Genomic DNA, 20,274 nt, shown 5'->3' on the forward strand with positions numbered 1-20,274 from the left:
AATTCGTATACACAAGTTAAGCCAAAAAAATCATATAAAACTACCCAACAATCATCAACCATGTGCGCTCACACAAAATGTTACCCATAATCACTCATAGTTTTGCATTTCTCAGAAATATGGGTATAAGAACTTGCTTGCTCTCACTCTCACAAAGAATTCTTAGATTACAACTGATGACCATATGCTTTCCCTTAGTGTAATGATCCACTAATATCAGAATGCTAAGGTTAGGATCAAATAGGTCTTTGCGGGTTGTAAAGTAGGCTAAAGGGACGGGTAGGACTATTTTGGCCAGAAATGGTGACTATGCTCCCTAAGCGCTTTAATACACTACCTTATGCCATTTACACTAACTTTTAACAACCACTCTACCTTCCTTTCATCTACCAACCCCCCTTCACCCATTTTGTTACTCAATCAAAAACACTATGATGGGAATATACAACTTACTGCCATTTTATTTTTTAATTTTATTTTTTATATATATTTTTTTTCATCTCTTTTTTTTTCTTTATTTTTATTAAGCATCCCTATGATAGCGACCCTCGATCACAATATTTTCACTTTCACCATTTTTCTCTTATTTTGCCACACTCTTTACTCCACTTGATTCTACAATTTAAAGCGCTTAGGAACTTTTGGATCAAATTATGGTCTTTTCAAAAAAACAATGGATTAGGCTACATATGGGGTTGCCAAAGAAAATAGCTAAAGGCTCAATGAGTGTTCACTAGGACAATGTACAAGGGTAGGTAAAAAGAAGATAAAAAAAATTAGGGCTGCCAAAGAAATGCCTAAATCATCTCTTAAACTCACAATCTTTATTTCGCTTCACACACACACTAGGCAAGTTCTAGCATCAGCCGCAACAAAAAAATATACAATAACCTTACACACATATGGCACATGGTCAACTTAATTGGGAGCATTATAGATTCTTGACCCAACAGATAAATGAATTAAACAACAAACAATTATCACTGAATGAGTCACAACTTAAAGCCTAAATGTTTCAATAGTAGTGATTCAACACAAACTCCTGTTATAATGCCATGTCGTCGATAAGAACAATTTCATGCAAAAATCTGACTAATTACAACTAACTAACTACGACTAAATCAAAACGACTATAGAATAAATGCGGGCAAGCAGTACGCAGCGCAACACCCCACACTAAGAAGGAACACACTGCCCTCAGTGTAAATAAATAAGCAAAAACCTGGTTAGTCAGACTCCTGATCTACATCTGGGTTCATACCCCCTGCGTCAGAATCATCATCAGAGTCTTCATCATCAGAGTTGTCCTCCACATCAGAGTCTAGCAGTTAGTGCTCATCGTCTGTCGGCACATCATCATCTAGAGGTTTTTCAAAATTAACCCCCATTCCATACATGGCCCGAGCATGCTCATTAAGCGGGTAGTCATAGTCCAACTGCCGAAGCTCTGCATCAGTCAGCACACGACCCCTATTCATCATAGTAAACCTAGTCATTCCATACAGATGGCGAAAAAAACTCTCATCTCGAGCATGTCTCTCAGCAGTGGTAAGGTTAATGCCTTGACCAATTTCTGGATATTTGATTTTCGTGAGATCTACCTTCTTCGGGTTATGTGGCAACTTATGGTTTGCTGGCTCCTCCTCAATGTGCTCTTTCCTTAAAATTGCAGTCAACAAGTTGCCAAAACTGAAATGGGACCTTTTGTGCACCCTTGTTTTTCGCATCGACGTTCGTATAACTGCACCAATGTTGATGGGAACATTTGTCATTAGAGCATAAACCAAGCAAACTCGATCACACATGACCTTAGTGTATTGTGTCCCAGGAATCAAGCAGGAATTGACTATTCTTAACCATATGCAAGCTTCTCTGTTCAAACAAGCATATGGGTAAGTATTGTGACGACCATTATCTTTGTGATGAGTCCACCAGGTCATGGACCTTGATCCACACAACGAATGTCTGATGGCTTTGTAGGGAGGTCTGTTGTAGATCTCCTTGAGTGGTGATTGATCCATACTTAGAGTACCCAGGAATGAGTTGAAGAAATCAGCGTTCAATTGCAAGACTTGCCCCTGAATCTTTACTTCAATTCCCGTAGTCCTTGGGGACCAGTTGGCATAAAACTCTCAAGTCAAATCAAGATTACATTCGCCCATGTCTCGGAAGATAAAGTCAAGATTTAGTACCATAATCTTTGCCAAAATGCGAGGGCAGTTCTTTGCTAAACTTTTCTTCTGCATCAACTCCACATGGACATATTTCTTCACTTTGTTGTTTCTATACCATTCCTTCCCTTCCTCCTCCAGAACCCACTTGATCCCAAAAGTGCGTCGAGGCACTTGAAAAGAGGAGGAATCAACCTGGTCCTTTCTTGACCTTTTTTGACCTTTTTATGAGGTGGATGCTTTCTCCTTTCCCTGTCGTCCTTTCAGAGCCATGTTACCTGAGATCACAATAGATTCATGTTAGTTTCATTTCGGAAAATTCACTATAATCGAAAAAGAAAATAGTGATGGTACCACCCCACACTTAATTTGTTTGCACAAACTAACTGAGTGAGTGTGTTTGATTACTCAGACTTCATCGACATACATTTAGATGGTATGTGCCAACAACATTATTAGTGCAGTCACACTTTCAACCCTTCACTTTACATAACAATTCCTCAGTTTGATATAGAAAAGCAGCACACAATGGTCCTGTAATCTTGACTATCATTTCCAACTTTATTTCATTGGGGCAATTCAATCTTTGAACAAGACTACCACATAGAAATCTTATCATGGAAACAATTACACAATCTTATGTTTTTGGCTAACCATGACCATTGCATCGATGAATGAGTCACTCACATAGTCAAGCTTACAACTCCCAAAATTATGCATTAAACTTCAATATTTCAACTCCATAATAATAATAAAAAATTATGACAGTGAATACCTATCAATACATGCCGGAGTAAAATCAAGATCACCTACGAGAATCCTGTCACTCAATGAGATGTATTTTTCAAAAATCATAACAAACTAACCATACTCTTATCACCAAGAACTACTACCAAATCTAGTTAACCATGATAAGCGTAGCACTGAAACAACTACGAAACATGAAAGAACAACTTACTTGGTGATAAATTCATGATGAATTGGGAAGGTGAGCCTGCAGGATTAGATGAAAAAAGAGAAGGGATTGGAGAGGTTGGGCGGCACTTAGGTTGAAGAAAAATTTAGTGGAGTTTAAGGGTAGAGGATATATTTAAAGGATGAGCCATGGGCCGGGTTGGTTCATTCACAAACGGGTTAGTAGGCAAAATTCACGTTGATAGGCGGCGCCTATAGCATCACCTAAGCATAAGTAGGCAGCGCCTAACCTATTGTCCATGTTGGCATAGGCGGTGCCTAGCCTATCGCCTATGTTGGCATAGGCGGCGCCTAGCCTATCGCCTATGTGAGGCAGTGAGCATAGGCAATGGCATAGGCGGCGCCTAGCCTATCGCCCATGTTGGCATAGGTGGTGCCTAGCCTATTTCCCATGTTGGCATAGGCGGCGCCTAGCCTATCGCCTATGTGAGGCAGTGAGCATAGGCAATGGCATCGGCGGCGCCTAGCCTATCGCCCATGTTGGCATAGGCGGCGCCTAGCCTATTGCCTATGTGAGGCAGTGAGCATAGGCAATGGCATAGGCGGCGCCTAGCCAATCGCCCATGTTGGCATAGGCGGCGCCTAGCCTATCGCCTATGCTCCATCATTCCTAGACTTACCACCAATTGCATGGCTCACTTTCAAATCAAAATTTGGGGCTAATCTCCTCCTTTGTACTTCATGCACCTACACTTAATCAAAAATAACAAAAATGATTAGAAGGATGGATTGCCTCCCACCAAGCACCTTAGTTTTGGTCGTGGCTCGACTCTTCTTTTTAAATTTTTATTTATAAAAAAAAAACTCCTAGTAAAACAAAAATGATTAAAATGATGGGTTACCTCCCATGTAGCGCTTGATTTATTGTCCCGGCATGACATAGTTATCTCGATTACTCAGACTTCATCAAGATATATGGTGGCTATACATTTTATCAAGTCGGTTGGACCGATATATAGCTTCACTCTTTGGCCATTCACCTTAAAGACACTACCATCATCATTTTCTAACTCCACTACTCCAGATAAGTAAACTTGGCTGATTCTGAATGGACCAGACCATTTAGACTTCAACTTACCTGGAAACAGCTTCAGTCTGGAGTTGAAAAGGGGTACTAAATCGCCTTTCTGAAAGTTTCGTTGGATAATCCTCCGATCATGGTACTTTTTCATCCTTTCCTTGTAAAAATCTGCTCTTTTCATATGCATTTAGACGGAATTCATCCATCTCGTTCAGCTGCCCCAATCTCATATTTATAGCATCATCCCAGTTCAGGTTAAGCTGCTTCAATACCCACATTGCTTTATGTTCTAGCTCTATTGGCAAGTGACAAGCCTTTCCATAAACTAGTTGGTATGGTGACATGCCAATTGGTGTCTTAAGCACAGTCCTATATGCCCATAAGGCATCGCCCAACTTCCTGGACCAATCTTTCCTGTTGGCATTCACAGTCTTAGCAAGGATCAGCTTGATTTCCTAATTTGAAACCTCCACCTGCCCACTAGTTTGTGGGTGGTACGGTGTAGCTACCTTATGTTGCTTAACCCCATACTTTGCCAATACGGCTCTGAATAGCTTGTTGCAGAAATATGATCCTCCATCGCTTATGATGGTACGGGGTACCCCAAAACGAGAGAAGATATTTCTCTTTAAGAACGCCACAACACTCTTACCTTCATTATCAGCTAGAGCAACTGCTTCGACCCATTTGGATACGTAATCCACAGCAACTAAGATATATTTCATCCCAAATGAGCTCACAAATGGGCCCATAAAGTCGATACCCCAGACATCGAATAACTCTACTTCAAATATTTTGGACATAGGCATCTTATGGTGCTTTGAGATAGAACATTGCTGCTAACCCTGATCACATCTTCTTACAAAATCGTAGGCATCCTTGAATAATGAAGGTCAATAGTAGCCACTTTGCAGTACTTTCTTGGCTGTCCGTTCAGCTGCATGGTGACCTCCGACTTGGGAAGCATGGCTTGCTTCCAGTATGCTAGGCACCTCTACATCTGGGATGCACCACCTAATAATACCATCAGCACATCGTCAAAAAAGATAAGGCTCATCCCAGAAGTAATGTTTCATATCATGCATGAACTTTTTCTTTTGATAAAAGGAGAGATGCTCAGGAATCACTTCACTTACCACATAGTTAGCAAAATCTGCATACCACGGTAAGTTTTCCACCATAGTTGCTAGAATCTCTTCGTCGGGGAATGCATCATCAATATCAAGGTTGGTTTGCACTGTGTGCTCACTCTCAAGTCTAGATAGATGATCAGCTACTTGGTTTTCGCAACCTTTTCTATCCTTTACCTCGAAATTGAATTCTTGAAGCAGTAGCACCAACCTAATTAGCCTTGGATTGGCATCCTTCTTTTCCATTAAATATCTTAGAGCCGCATGATCTGTATGAACCACTACCTTGGTTCCCAACAAGTACGCACGAAACTTTTTGAAAGCATAAACAACCGCAAGAAGCTCTTGTTCAGTGACGGTATAGTTCTTCTGTGCTCCATTCAAGGCCTTGCTCGCGTAGTAGATTGGATGAAATAGATTTTCTCTTTTCTGACCAAGTACAACACCCAAGGCTACACCACTTGCATCATACATAATTTCAAAAGGTAGAGACCAATCAGGTGCTACAAGAATAGGGGCTTCAACTAGCTTCCCTTTGAGGCATTCAAATGCCTTCAAGCAATATGCGCCCAAGTGAAACTTTGCTTCCTTCTGCAAAAGTTTGCATAATGGGTTTGCAATCTTGGAGAAGTCTTTAATAAAACTCCGATAAAAGCCAGCATGACCGAGAAAACTACGAACCCCCTTCACAGAAATTAGAGGTGGTAGTCTCTCGATAACTTCAATCTTGGCTCGATCAACTTCAATTCCCTTTTTAGAGACTTTATGCCTGAGAACAATGCCTTCCTTAACCATAAAATGACACTTCTCCCAATTTAGCACCAGATTGAATTCAACACATTGCTGTAAAGCCATACTCAGATTTGCCAAGCATGACTTAAATGACTCACCTACAATCGAAAAGTCATCCATAAACACCTCCAAGGTGTCTTCAACCATATCAGAGAAAATGGACATCATACACCACTGAAAAGTGGCCGGTGCATTACATAACCCAAATTGTATTCATTTGAATGCAAAAGTACCATATGGGCATGTAAAAGTGGTCTTCTCCTGATCTTTAGGAGCAATGCAAATCTAATTATATCCGGAATAACCATCCAAGAAACAGAAACATCCCTTTCCTGCCAATCGATCAAGCATTTGATCCATGAATGGCATTGGGAAGTGGTTCTTTAACGTCCACGAATTTAACTTCTGGTAATCTGTGCACACCCTCCACCCTGTGACAGGCCTGAGTGAAATTAGCTTATTTTCCTCGTTTGCTACTACTGTCATGCCCCCTTTCTTGGGCACACATTGTACAGGACTCACCCATTTACTGTCTGAGATTGGATACACCACCCCTGCATCTAACCACTTTATGATTTCTTTCTTCACCACATCTTGCATAGGTGGATTCAGACGATGCTGATGCTCAATAGTGGGTACACAATCTTCCTCTAGCTGAATCTTATGCATATATATGCCAAGAGGGATACCTAAGTCCAACCAATAGCTCTCTTGTACCTCTTCAGAATAGAGATGAGAGCCTCTACTTGTTCACCTAAATCAGCAGCAATAATAACTGGTAGTGTATTTCCACTACCCAAGAACACATACCTTAGATGACTGGGTAGCTCTTTCAGTTCTAGCACTGGTGGCTCTTTAATGGATGGCTTCGCCGGTGGTAAAGGTCGATTCTTAAGGTCAAGGTCCAGATTCTTGTGGGTATAAGAATATGACCCTATTCCTGTCAAAGCACAGATAGTTTCTTCGTACTCTTTAACATCCTTACGATCGAAGTTCAAAAGCACAGCAGCCAATGGCTCAACAGTAAGCTACTTCTCTAAAGATAATTCCTTCTTATCCTCATAATAAACATCAGCTATAGAGAACACATTCATATCTTTGGGATGCTTCATTGATTTGCATACATCAAAATGTACCACTTTGTCATTCATCCAAAATAAAAGCTCATTTGCTCGCAAATCAATAAGCACACTTCCTGTTGCGAGAAAAGGTCGACCCAAGATTATGGGCACCTCAAAATCCACCTCGCAATCCAAAATAACAAAGTCTGTAGGAAAAATGAAGGTAGAAACCTTCACTAATACATCATACAAGTTACCAACAGGTTATTTTACTGACCTATCTGCCATTACAAGCCGCATGTTGGTTGGAGTAGGATTGCCCAACCCCAACTGTCTATAGATGGCTAGTGGCATCAAATTAATGCTAGCTCCTAGATCACATAAAGCCTTAGCAAAGTCTAAAGATCCAACTGTGCAAGGAATAGTGAAAGCACCCGGATCTGCCTTCTTCTGTACCAAAAACCTCATGGCAATGGCACTGCAATGATGAAAATTATCTGCCAGTTCATAGCTCACTGCCCTTTTCTTTGTCAAAAGGTCCTTCATGAATTTGGCGTACCCTGGCATTTGCTCCAGTGCCTCCACCAAAGGCACATTTATAGTCAGCTGCTTTAGCATGGTCATGAATTTACTGAACCTTGTGTCATCAGCCTTCTCTTCAATCTCTGAGGAAAAGGTGGTGGTGGATTTGGAAGAGTTTTCTCAACCACTTCCTTTTTATTATGCTTCCCATTATCAATCTTTTCAGACTATTGACATCTAGGTGTAGTATCATGAACGATCTCATCCTGATTTTTAACTTCTATAGAATCATCACAATCTGCTTCAATAATATTCTCTTCTATATTATCAACCACAGGCTTGTCCTTGGATGGATTTTCCAACACCTTACCACTCCTGGTGGTAATAGCTAAACATGATCCATCTTTCCTTGGATTTTGCACAATGTCACTCGGTAAAGTGCCAGCTTTTCTTTGATTGAATGCCGCTGGTAGTTGACTCATTTGTTGTTCCAGTTGTTTTATTGAAGTGGAATGTGAGTCAACCAATTGATTTATTAAGGACAAATCATTTTTTTACCTCAGTTACTCCCATGTTGGTTGCCTCTACTCCTTTCAACAGCTTAGCTATCATGTCCTCCATGGACATTTTCCCAGAGCTAGGTGCAGCTACTTCACAATTTCCAGGAGGGACATACAAACCGCTCCTATTATTCTTATTCTTCCAATTACCTTAGTCTCGGTCCTTGTATCCGGATTTTTCATAATAGTTCCGACCTTGGTTTTCTTGGACATTGCCTCAGAAACCCCCCTGATTATTCAAGTAATTTGCTTCCTCCTCAGAATCGGAGTCATCTCTTCCCTGTGATACAATAGCCTTGACCTTTTCTGTCTTCCCTGATAATAAATGCTTGGTAAGAAGGTCCATCTGAGTTTTTATGTGATCCATATCCTAGTCACGTTCCTCTTCTCTTCATCTCTGTTCTGCTTTTATGCCAATAGATACAGTAGAGCTTGCTACCTCAGAATACCTGGTATGCCAAGCTCTACTCTGCTTTGTCATATGATCCAACATATCACATGCCTCAATAAAAGTAAGGTCCATGAATGACCCACCCGCAGCATTATCTACCACTAGCTTAGTCACCGAGTTCAAAGCCCTATATAATATTTCCATCAAGTAGACATTGGTCATCTGATGATTTGGGCACCGCATAAGCTTCTTTTTGAACCTCTCCCATGTCTCATGGAGAGTTACAGTTGGAAGTTGTCTGAAATTGCTTATCTCATCTCTTAATTGTGCTCTCTTGGATGGCGAAAAGAATCTTTCTAGGAAAGCTTCTTTCAGTTGCCTCCAATTAGTAATAGATTCAGGAGTTAGCCCATTTAACCATAGAGTTGCCTCTCTAGATAGAGACAATGGAAATAAGCACAGTCGGATCGCATTTTGTCCAACCCCTGGATTGTCAAACAATTTGCATGTTGATATAAAATTAATCAGATGCATATTCGGATCGTCGCCTGCCAGTCCACCAAATAACCCTTTGAGTTGCAATAGCTGGATCATGGTGCTAGTGATATTGAACTTGGCTCCGGGTGCCCAGGGCGGAGGAATAATAGCCCCTGTGGCACCAGCCCCATCCAAGTCATCATCATCATCATCAAAAGCAACTTGCACAGCTCGGCATTCGGGTCTCATCCTAGCTTGACAATCTCTGTTGACATTCCTGTTCACTAGTGCTGCCACATCATCTGCACGCCTTGGATTTAATAACTCATCATCACCCAGGTCCTCATCATCAAGATTTGGTACCCCACCTGGGTTATCAGCATTCTGTTGATTTACTTGCGCAGCTGCTAATGCAGCTAATCTAGCCAGCTTCTGTTAAGTAGCTATCCTTTCAAGGTCTCGTTGCATATCCATTCTGCCAATAAGATATGGTTCAGGATTTATAGGTAATAATGGCTGACCAGATCTCCGTGTATTTGGCATGCAATCCACTAAATCTGAACAAAACAAAAACAACAAACAAAAAGTAAAATTTGAGAATATTTGACCAAAGGGTCTATTAACTATCACAAACTTAGTTGACAACCGTATTCCCCGGCAACGGCACCAAAATTTGATACGCCCAAATTACAACTCTCGTTAGAAAGTGTAAGCGGTCGCTGTCAAATATAGAACCCAACTGGGTTGGGTGTCGAATCCCACAGGGAATACTATGATCACTAAGTATTGCGATTATTATTAGACCGTTGGTCGAAGGTTCCAAGATAAGGGGGGTTTCAGTTTAGGTGCATAATAATGTTATCAGTGTAACGATGGAATGATATGTGTAGTAATATTTGATCACAGAGAATGACAAGTTAGGGTTATGTCCACCTTGTAGCTTCTACTTCTGTACTAACTATGAGTAATACGGATTTTATACATGCATGCACTTATAGAGAGACGTATTCTAATTCTAAATCCAAGTGTTTTTCAACCATCATGGATTTATTCACCTTAGTTCTCTCGAATCCAAAGTGTACAGCCAATTGTATGAACTCTCCAAGAAGTTAATCCTGCTAGGGCATTAACGTATAAAATAGAGGTTGGAAACCTTATTTTCTTGTCACACTCTCTTTTCCAAATAGTAACTTTTCTATCGAACAAGTTATTGCTATAATGGCGCATTCCCTATGTTTGCAACCACGAGAATTCAATTAAAATGAAGAGAGTAATGATATAAGTGGATTACCTATCATAAATTCACAAACCCATAGCAATAGAGAGTATACTACAAGGTTTCCATAACCCTAACAAATAAACTTAGCTACTCATGACTAAAACAGAAATCAACATAGAAATATTCATCATACCAAAACTTAGAACGATCTTGGTGATAAAGATGACTAGCGAAATTAAGAGAGAAACACGTTTCTCTCTCTCTGTCCTCAAGCTAAGCTGCTTTTTCTTGTTTTCAAAATAATACAGAATGTCAATAATACCTAAAAATTCAGCAATAAGGCTTTTAATAACATCCTTCTCTAATAAATTGCTACTATATCCTTAACTATTTAAAAATAATGAGTTTGCCCGGCAAAAAGTTCCGATGCATCACATTCAGTCCAAGAGCTGCTTTCCTTTTTATGTGAAGTTTTCCTTTGCTGTCCACAGGTCCCCAAAGTGCTGAAATCTTCCTCATTAGTACCTGAAAAGCATGCTAATTACATAGGTCAGCTCACTTAACTAAAAATGGACTAAAAGTGCAAGAAGTATATATTTTATCCTCAAAACTTAGCTAAAACATGAGTAAGTTATGGTGCTTAGACGTATAAATACGCCTAACATCAGAATGCACTACCAAGTATAGCATATACTGACATGATCTAAATAACATAAAATATCTATAAAACTAGCTAAATAATTATTGAAATCTGATTATTTGGTCAAGCAAACATGAACTTGTGTAGACTGATGTACTGACTAAAACTGTGGGAGCTATCATGTAACTGATACACCCCAATCTGAGCTAATTGGGGTCCTACCTGTAACTCCAGTTGGAAAGATATCAGTACTTTGCCACGGGTACTAACACATGGTTGTATGGATTCGCTAATCTGACGTCCCGAAGGACCAGGGTATCAAGCCTAAACTGATGGGTGACCCCTCATTACCTACACTGGATACGTAGTTCTAGAACCTATGGACTGCTACTAATGACTCTGCCTAAACTGACGGGGGAGTCGGCATCTCTGTATTCACTCGGTGCTGAATCCTACTCCCAACTGAATGACATTGGTGTTATTAATGGTTTAATATGATATAGTACTGTACTGATAAGTGCTTAGCATAAACATGGTATTCTGAATGTAGTAATAAAAACATGGTCTGGCTGACTTGTAATTTGAAACAGAAATATGTAAAACACATAAGTATCGGGTGTACATAACCCGCTAGAACTGAATGATTTCAAAAAATATTATAACAATACTAAGACAGTGGTATGGAATCATAGTTCAAAGACCAAGAATTTGAACATGGAAAAGCGTTAAACATGAGAGGACAACATATTTACATGGTTTAATACATAAATTGATATTTTAACATGAAATCACTTGAATATAACATGGGAGATTGAAATTTAAGACATGAAATAACCTAATTTTTATGGGATCATATATAGACATGGACTGAATTCAAGTTACTAAGGAGAAACATGAAATAAACTTATGTTGAACATATAAAATTTCATAATGAAGGAAAAACATATATTTTAAACAAAGAGAGGATTTTTGGGCTCAATGGGTGAAAGATGAATACCCCACACACCTTCATTAAATGAATTCTTGAAGGAAGCTTGAATTTGAAACTCGAATCCTTGAAGATAAACTTGAACTTGGAGCTTGGATACTTGAATTCTTGGAGAAAAAGTTGAATTTGTTGTTCTTGGGAAGAAAGAGTTTTTTTATATGAGAAATTTTGAGGAATATTGTCAAATAATGCCCTTTTAAGTTTTATAAATTGTGCTTTGGATGACTTGGGTTGAGGGAAAAAGACCCAATTTCCCCTTGATACCTTAACTGTAATTAAGATTATGCCTTTGGATGACTTGGTATCAACTGTAATCAAGACAAGATTATCATCTGCAATCAAGACAAGATTATGCCTTTTTCACCTTTCAATATTTCTTACAAAGAAAGAAAAAATAATTTTCTTTCTTTTTCATGATGCCCACCTTCAGATACATACATTTCATTCAAGGCACCCACTTCCAAATACAGGTAGTTGAATATTTTTTCAAGCTCTCACCTTCAAACAAAGACGTTTTGCCTTTTTGTTAGGTGTTCTCCTTCTAGTGTGAGTATTTATATTTCCATATCTCACCAATCGAGAGGATATTATATTTAAAATAGCTACAATAGTTGAGATCTATTAGATATTAATGGCCCCGCTAGTCATTAGGATATTTGTAATACCCCGGGAAATTTTTCATTGAAATTTTGTGCGTAAACGTGTTGGGTTCTATCTTCTAGAATGAATTATAAATTTTTCGTGAGGAATGTATTATATTATGATCCACCATTGCTTAGAGTATCAAATAAGATTTCCAACAATATATGGATCATCCAAAACAGACACCCGAGCGACGAGTTATGAACATTTCGATCGAACCGTGAATAGTAGTGAACAGTAAAACGTGCAGGAAAAAGTACTGAGGCCTGGCGTATTTTTGTTCCAACTTTAAATGATCATAACTCCTTGTACATAATGATCTGGGTGATCTACTATATATCACTGGAAAGCTCTGTGAGACCTCTTTCCAATGAAATTAGTTTCATCTAATTTGTCTGTCGGAGCAAAAGGTTATGGTCGATCTACTTCAGCCTATCAAAAGTGAGTTTTTGGGTCAAATTCAAATGATCATAACTCCTCGTACACAATGATTTGGGTGAAATACTATAAATCAATGGACAGATAGGAGAGTCCTCTTTCTAATGAAATTGGTTTCATCCAATTTGGATATCGGAGTAAAACGTTATGGTTGATCTACTTAAGATATCAAAACAGTCCACCAAAGGATAGATTCGAGAATTATTTGATTTTTAGGGGCGTTTTGGTCATTCCCCCTCACCCAAAATCCGTTCAAACCCTATATTAAATCCTATTAGAAGCATTATTGTTATATTTCATCAAATTTCCTCAAAAATAAAACCCTAAGCTCCTACATCCAACTTCAAGAACCTCCAAAGTTCACCATTAATTCTGCAAATTTATTCAAGATTCCAAGTTCCTAGTTCAAGAACTCCGAGAACCATCATTAAAAGGCATGATTAACATCTAAAAAATGAGTATCGATATAAAATTCATCATTTAAGGTATGTGGGATTTTTCAACAGGAACTCTCTTTCGTTCTTGTGCCCAAAATTGATTTTCTTTACAAAGGAATGATTTTTATTTGATTTTTATGAATTTGAAGCAAGAACCCATATCTTATGATGATTATTATGAAATTTTGATGTTTATGAATTTGAAAGATGAATTTGCATGTGTGGAGATATAAAGCATGAATCTTGAATGATATTTATCATAATTTTGATATTTGGGTCGTGAATTCCCATTGGAAATTATATTTTGTTTTTGAGAAAGTGTGTGTTATAAGCACATTGATGTTGAATATTTGAGATATTTTGAATGATTTGGCCTTTGATCTTAATGGAGTTGTTTTGAACTCGAGTGTGAAAGATTTCCATAAGGTGGTTGATTTTAATAAATGGGAAGCATGATGGCTCCCGATGTATATTTATATATTACTGAAATTGTTTTGTTATGGATTGTCTTTGAAATAATCTGAGCTAAGTTTGGGAGAAATCTTTAGCACCGAGTGGGAGTATAAAGCGACCTTACTTCTCTAGAACTACGTGCCCCCGTAGGAGTGAGCCTGAGGGTAATTTATATAGTCATCACTAGTTTGTGTGGATTTAATATCGATAGTTCTACTCCGATGGCAAGGATAGGACATCTCTCCGCAACATGGGTTGAACGTTGGACTCCATGTAGCTCACATGGTTTATGTCAGTTATAGGATCTCTCAGTGTGTGTGTGTTTCCTTGTGTCTATGGTGGATGGTGAAGTGATTTGAAAGTGGAATTGTGAAAGTTATTCTTTCGAAAGATTTAAATGATATTTACATTATGAGTATTGCTATTCTTGATGAACTGAAAGTGATTGACAAATTGTATGATGACTCACATATGTTATTGTACTTATTTCATCCTCTTATGATTATGATAATTTTCTTTGGGCTATGTGAGTCTTTCATACATCCTGCATATTTCTTATAAATATTTATGATTATGATGTTTATACAACTGTATACACCTCCATATACTCGGTTCCTTTCTATGGTACTGACTTACATCTTCGGATGTGGGCTGAATTTTCTGAAAATGTAGGTTAGGTGCTCAATTCCATGTTTGACAGTGATTCTTCGGGTACGCTGTTCTACATCCGCTGTTGTGGTGAGTCCTCATGTTCTGAGGACGTGATGTCTGATGTTAGTTTAATGGAATTGTTTACATTTGATAACTGAGTATGAGTCAGTTGGGGCATGTTTTAATGGTTCACTGGTTTTATTGATTTTTTTAGAGGCTTGTCAGACTAGTATAGATGTTGGGAGTTGACTAATAAGTCATATTTTGTTATCTTTCTGAAATTCTTTTATTCTTAGATGATGATTACTCTATTGATATTTGAGGGTTATTTATGGAAACACCGTTGATTTGTGTTGAACTGAATAAAAATGGCTCAAAGGGTTAGCTTGGGGCTACTCATAGCCTCAAGCACTTTGTGACGCTCCGAGACCCATTTTCTGGGGTGTTACAAACTTTGTATCAGAGCCTATGGTTTTAAGGTGTCCTAAGGAGTCTGACAAGACGCGTTAAGTAGAGTCTTGATCATCGGTGTGTAGCGCACTACATCTATGAGCAAGAGGCTATAAGACGTTTTAGGAAAAAGTTTGATTCTTTCTTTAAGAAGTTGATTGTGCTTAAAGTGTCTCTCTGCTATTGATTCGTGCTCTCCTCTTTCAAAAATATGCCTCCTCATCGAGCGAGAAGAAATAATAATGGTCAGCAACCTCAACCCACTGACCCATTGAATTAAAATGTGTCTCATGCTGAATTTCGGGCAACCTTTTAGGCACTGGCCTAAGCTGTTACTGCAAATGTTTAGGCTAACCTGGCCCCGGCTCCACAGCAGTAGGGAGGTAATTTAGCTACTGTCAGGATCCATGACTTCATGCGGATGAATCCACCGAAATTCCATGCGTCCAAGTTTGTTGAGGATCCACAGTTGTTTTTAGAGGAGGTACAGAAAATTACTCAAGTGATGCATATATTTGAGGAACATAGTGTGGAGTTGGCTGTGTATAGGTTGAAAGACCTTGCTTATGACTGGGTTGTTGCTTGGAGGAAAGGTAGAGGTGAGAGAGCTGTCCCTATAACTTGGTAAGAGTTCCAGGATGCATTCCTGGATAAGTTTTTCCCTTCAGAGATGAGGGAGGCGAAGGTCGAAGAATTATGAACCTGCGATAGGGCTCTATGACTGTTAGGGAGTATTTCCTAAAGTTCAATCAGTTGGCAAAGTATGCTCCTAACTTAGTGGATGATAATCGGGCTAGTATGAGTAAGTTTATGACTGGAGTGTCTAGTTATGTGGTTAAAGAGTGTAGGTCTGCTATGCTGAGTAGTGAGATGAATCTTTCTAGGCTGATGACTCATGCCCAACAAATTGAGGCAGACAAGATTAAGGAAAGAGATAGAATGAGAGGGAATAAGAGAGCTAGGTTTGAGCAGCATGGACAGGGTCAGACTAGATCTCAGGGAAGGAGTTGCCCTCAGTATCAAGATCGTTCGTCTATGCTAGCACCGTCATCTGCTAGTGCTCCCATGCCTAGAAATAGGCAGGAGCAAGGTAGCAAGTCATAGACATCTAGGTCCTAGTACAGTGTGGCAGTAAGCCAAATCGTCCCCTGTGTCCTAAGTGTGGTAGGGCTCATTTGGGTGAGTGTTGGGGTGAGAAGAGGGGTTGTTTCTGGTGTGGTGACATGGGTCACAGAGTTAGAGATTGTCCACAGGATGGACAAAGGCATCATGACTATCGCCCTCAGACCTAGACTTAGACTATTAGTGCTCCAGTTCCAGCGACTCGCCCAGCCCCAGCTCAGGGCGCCTCTTCTAGCAATGCTAGCGGGCAGCGCCAGAATAGATTCTATGCTTTACCATCCTGCCAGGAATAGGAGGACTCTCCTGATTTTGTTACTAGTATGCTTCGTATATTTTAGTTTGATGTGTATGCTTTGTTGGATCCTGGATCCAGTTTCTCATATATTACACCTTTGATTGCTGTGAATTTTGAAATGAGTCCTGAGATTATTCTTGAGCCTATCCTAGTTTCTACCCCAGTGGGTGATTCGATTGTTGCCTAGAAAGTGTATAAAAAGTGCCCTGTTATTGTTCTTCATATAGTCTTGTTGGATAATCTGATTGAGCTAGACATGGTAGATTTTGATGTGATTCTAGGTATGGACTGGCTGTATTCTTCTTATGCCTCTATTGATTGTCGGACCTGAGTGGTCAAGTTTCAGTTTTTGGGTGCATCCGTGTTTGAGTGGTTTGGGAATTCTGTGTCACCCAAGAGTCATTTTATCTCTTACCTTAAAGCTAGAAAGCTTATTTCTGAGGGGTGTATTTATCATTTGGTTAGAGTCAAAGACACTAAGTCTGAGACTCCAACTCTCTAGTCTGTTAACGTCGTCAATGAGTTTTTTGATGTCTTTCTGGATAATCTCCCAGGGATACCTCTTGATAGAGAGATAGAGTTCTGGATTGATCTTCTTCCCGATACTCAGCCCATTTCTATTCCTGCTTACCGTATAGCCCCTGCAGAACTTAAAGAGTTGAAAGAGAAACTCAAAGATCTACTAGATAAGGGTTTCATAAGGCCAAGTGTTTCTCCTTGGGGTGCTCCTGTGTTGTTTGTAAGAAAGAAAGATGGCTCTTTGCGTATGTGCATAGATTATCGCCAACTGAATAAAGTCACCGTAAAAAATAAGTACCCCCTTATGAGAATAGATGATTATTTTGACCAATTGCAAGGTGCAAGTTATTTCTCAAAGATAGACCTTCGTTCCCACTATCATCAACTCAAAGTTAGGGAGTGTGACATCCCGAAAACCGCTTTCCAAACTCGTTATGGCCATTTTAAGTTTCTTGTTATGTCTTTCGGGTTAACTAATGCCCCAGTAGCTTTCATGGATCTCATGAATCGAGTGTTCAAACCATATCTGGATATGTTTGTCATAGTGTTCATCGATGATATACTGGTGTACTCCCGTAGTGAGGATGAGCATTCCGATCATCTCCGAACTGTCTTGCAAATCCTTAGAGAACACAAGTTCTTTGCCAAGTTTAGTAAGTGTGAGTTTTGGCAAAGGTCAGTTACTTTTTGGGTCATATAATTTTTTCCGAGGGTATTAGAGTTGATCCCCAAAAGACAGAAGATGTTAGAAATTGGCCTAGACCTATTTCTCTGACTAATATCCAAAGTTTCTTGGGTTTAGCTGGCTATTACCGCTGTTTTATTGATTTCTCCTCTATAGTATCTCCTATGACTCGGTTGACCCCAAAGAAAGTAAAGTTCTTGTGGTCTGAATCTTGTGAGAAGAGTTTTTAGGAGTTGAAGACTCGACTCACTTCAGCCCCTGTTTTGAGTTTGCCTAATGGTGTTGATGGTTTTATGGTGTACTATGATGCTTCGAGAGTTGGGTTGGGTTGCGTATTAATGCAGAAGGGTAAGGTGATAGCTTATGCTTCTAGACAGTTGAAACCCCATGAGAAAAATTACCCCACCCATGACCTTGAGTTGGCTGCTGTTGTGTTTGCTTTGAAAATCTGGAGACACTATTTGTATGGTGTCCATGTTGATGTTTCACTGATCATAAGAGTGCAGTATGTGTTTACCCAGAGAGAATTAAATCTTAGGCAGAGATAATGGTTAGAATTGTTAAAGGACTATGATATAAGTATGTTGTACCATCCAGGCAAGGCTAATATTATGGAGGATACCCTAAGTAGAGTGTCCATGGGTAGTGTTTTGCATGTGGTAGAAGGTAAGAAAGAGTTGGCTCGTGATGTACATCTTTTGGCTAGATTGGGGGTTAGGTTGTTTGACTCTACTGAAGGTAGTATAGGGGTTCAGAGTAGTTCCGAATCCTCCTTGGTTTTGGAAGTGAAGGAAAAGCAATACTTAGATGCTAGTTTGGTCAGACTGAAGGAGTCAGTCAAGGACTAAAAAGTAGATGTTTTCTCCCAAGGGGGAGATGGTGTGTTGAGATTGTAGGGTAGATTGTGTGTATGGAATGTTGATGATCTGAGACAGAGGATTATGGCTGAAGCGCACGGGGTGCGATATTCTATTCATCCTGGTGCCACCAAGATGTACCGAGACTTGCGGGAAATCTATTGGTGGAGTGGCATGAAGAAAGATATAACAGAGTTTGTAGCTAAGTGTGCAACATGCCAACAAGTTAACGTTGAACACCAAAGACCTGGTGGTATAATGCAAGAGTTTAGTATTCCCACCTGGAAGAGGAAAGAGATAAATATGGACTTCGTGATTGGTTTACCTCCTTCCCAACGCCATCATGATTCTATTTGGGTTGTGGTTGATAGGTTGACTAAGTCTGCTCATTTCTTTCCTGTTCATACTTCATATACTGCTGAGGATTACGCTAGATTGTATATTCGAGAGCTGACTGCATGGAGTTCCCTTGTCTATTATTTCGGATAGGGGTACTCAGTTCACTTTGCAATTTTGGAAAGCTTTTCAGAAGGGTCTTGGAACCCAAGTGCTTTTGAGTTCTGCTTTTCATCCGCAGACTAATGGTCAGGATGAGCGGACCATCCAGACCTTAGAGGATATGTTGAGAGCTTGTGCACTTGACTTTAAGGAAAGTTGGGATGATCACTTACCATTGATAGAGTTTGCTTACAATAACAGTTTCCACTCTAGTATTGGCATGGCTCCATTTGAAGCCTTATATGAGAGGAAGTGTAGATCACCCATAGGTTGGTTTGAGGTGGGTAAAGCGGCTGTGAGTGGTCTTAATTTGGTATTTGAGGCTATGGAAAAAGTTAAGTTGATTAGGGAAAGGTTGAAAACTGCGCAGAGTCATCAGAAGTCCTATGCGGATGTTAGAAAGAGAGACCTTGAGTTTGAAGTTGGTGATTTAGTGTATTTGAAAATTTCACCCATGAGGGGTCAACTTCAAATGATCATAACGTGTTGGATTCTATCTTCTAGAATGAATTATAAATTTTCCATATGGAATGTCTTAGATTATGACCCACGATTGCTTAGAGTATCGAATAAGCTTTCCAATGATATGTGGATCATCCAAAACGGACACCTGAGTGACGAGTTATGAACATTCGATCGAACCATGAATAGTATTGAACAGTAAAACGTGCAGGAAAAAGTACTGAGGCCTGGCATATTTTTGCTACAGCTTTAAATGATCATAAATCCTTGTACATAATGATCTGGGTGATCTACTATATATCAATGGAAATATCTACGATTCCTCTTTCCAATGAAATTGGTTTCATCCAATTTGTCTATCGGATCAAAAAGTTATGGTCGATCTACTTCAGCCTATCAAAAGTAAATTTTTGGGTCAAATTCAAATGATCATAACTCCTCGTACACAATGATCTGGGTGAGATACTATATATCAACGGAAATATATGAGAGTCCTCTTTCTAATGAAATTGGTTTCATCCAATTTGGATATCGGAGTAAAACGTTATGGTTGATCTACTTTAGATTATCAAAACAGTCCATCGAAGGACAGATTCGAGAATTATTTGATTTTTAGGGGCGTTTTGGTCATTCCCCCTCACCCAAAATCCATCCAAACCCTATAGTAAAACCTATTAGAAGCATTATATGTTATATTTCATCAAATTCCCTCAAAAAGAAAACCCTAAGCTCCTACATCCAACTTCTAGAACCTCTAAAGTTCACCATTAATTCTGCAAATTTATTCAAGATTCCAAGTTCCTAGTTCAAGAACTCCA

This window comes from Capsicum annuum, chromosome 12 (genome assembly GCF_002878395.1).
Source record: "Capsicum annuum cultivar UCD-10X-F1 chromosome 12, UCD10Xv1.1, whole genome shotgun sequence".
Taxonomy (NCBI): Eukaryota; Viridiplantae; Streptophyta; class Magnoliopsida; order Solanales; family Solanaceae; genus Capsicum; species Capsicum annuum.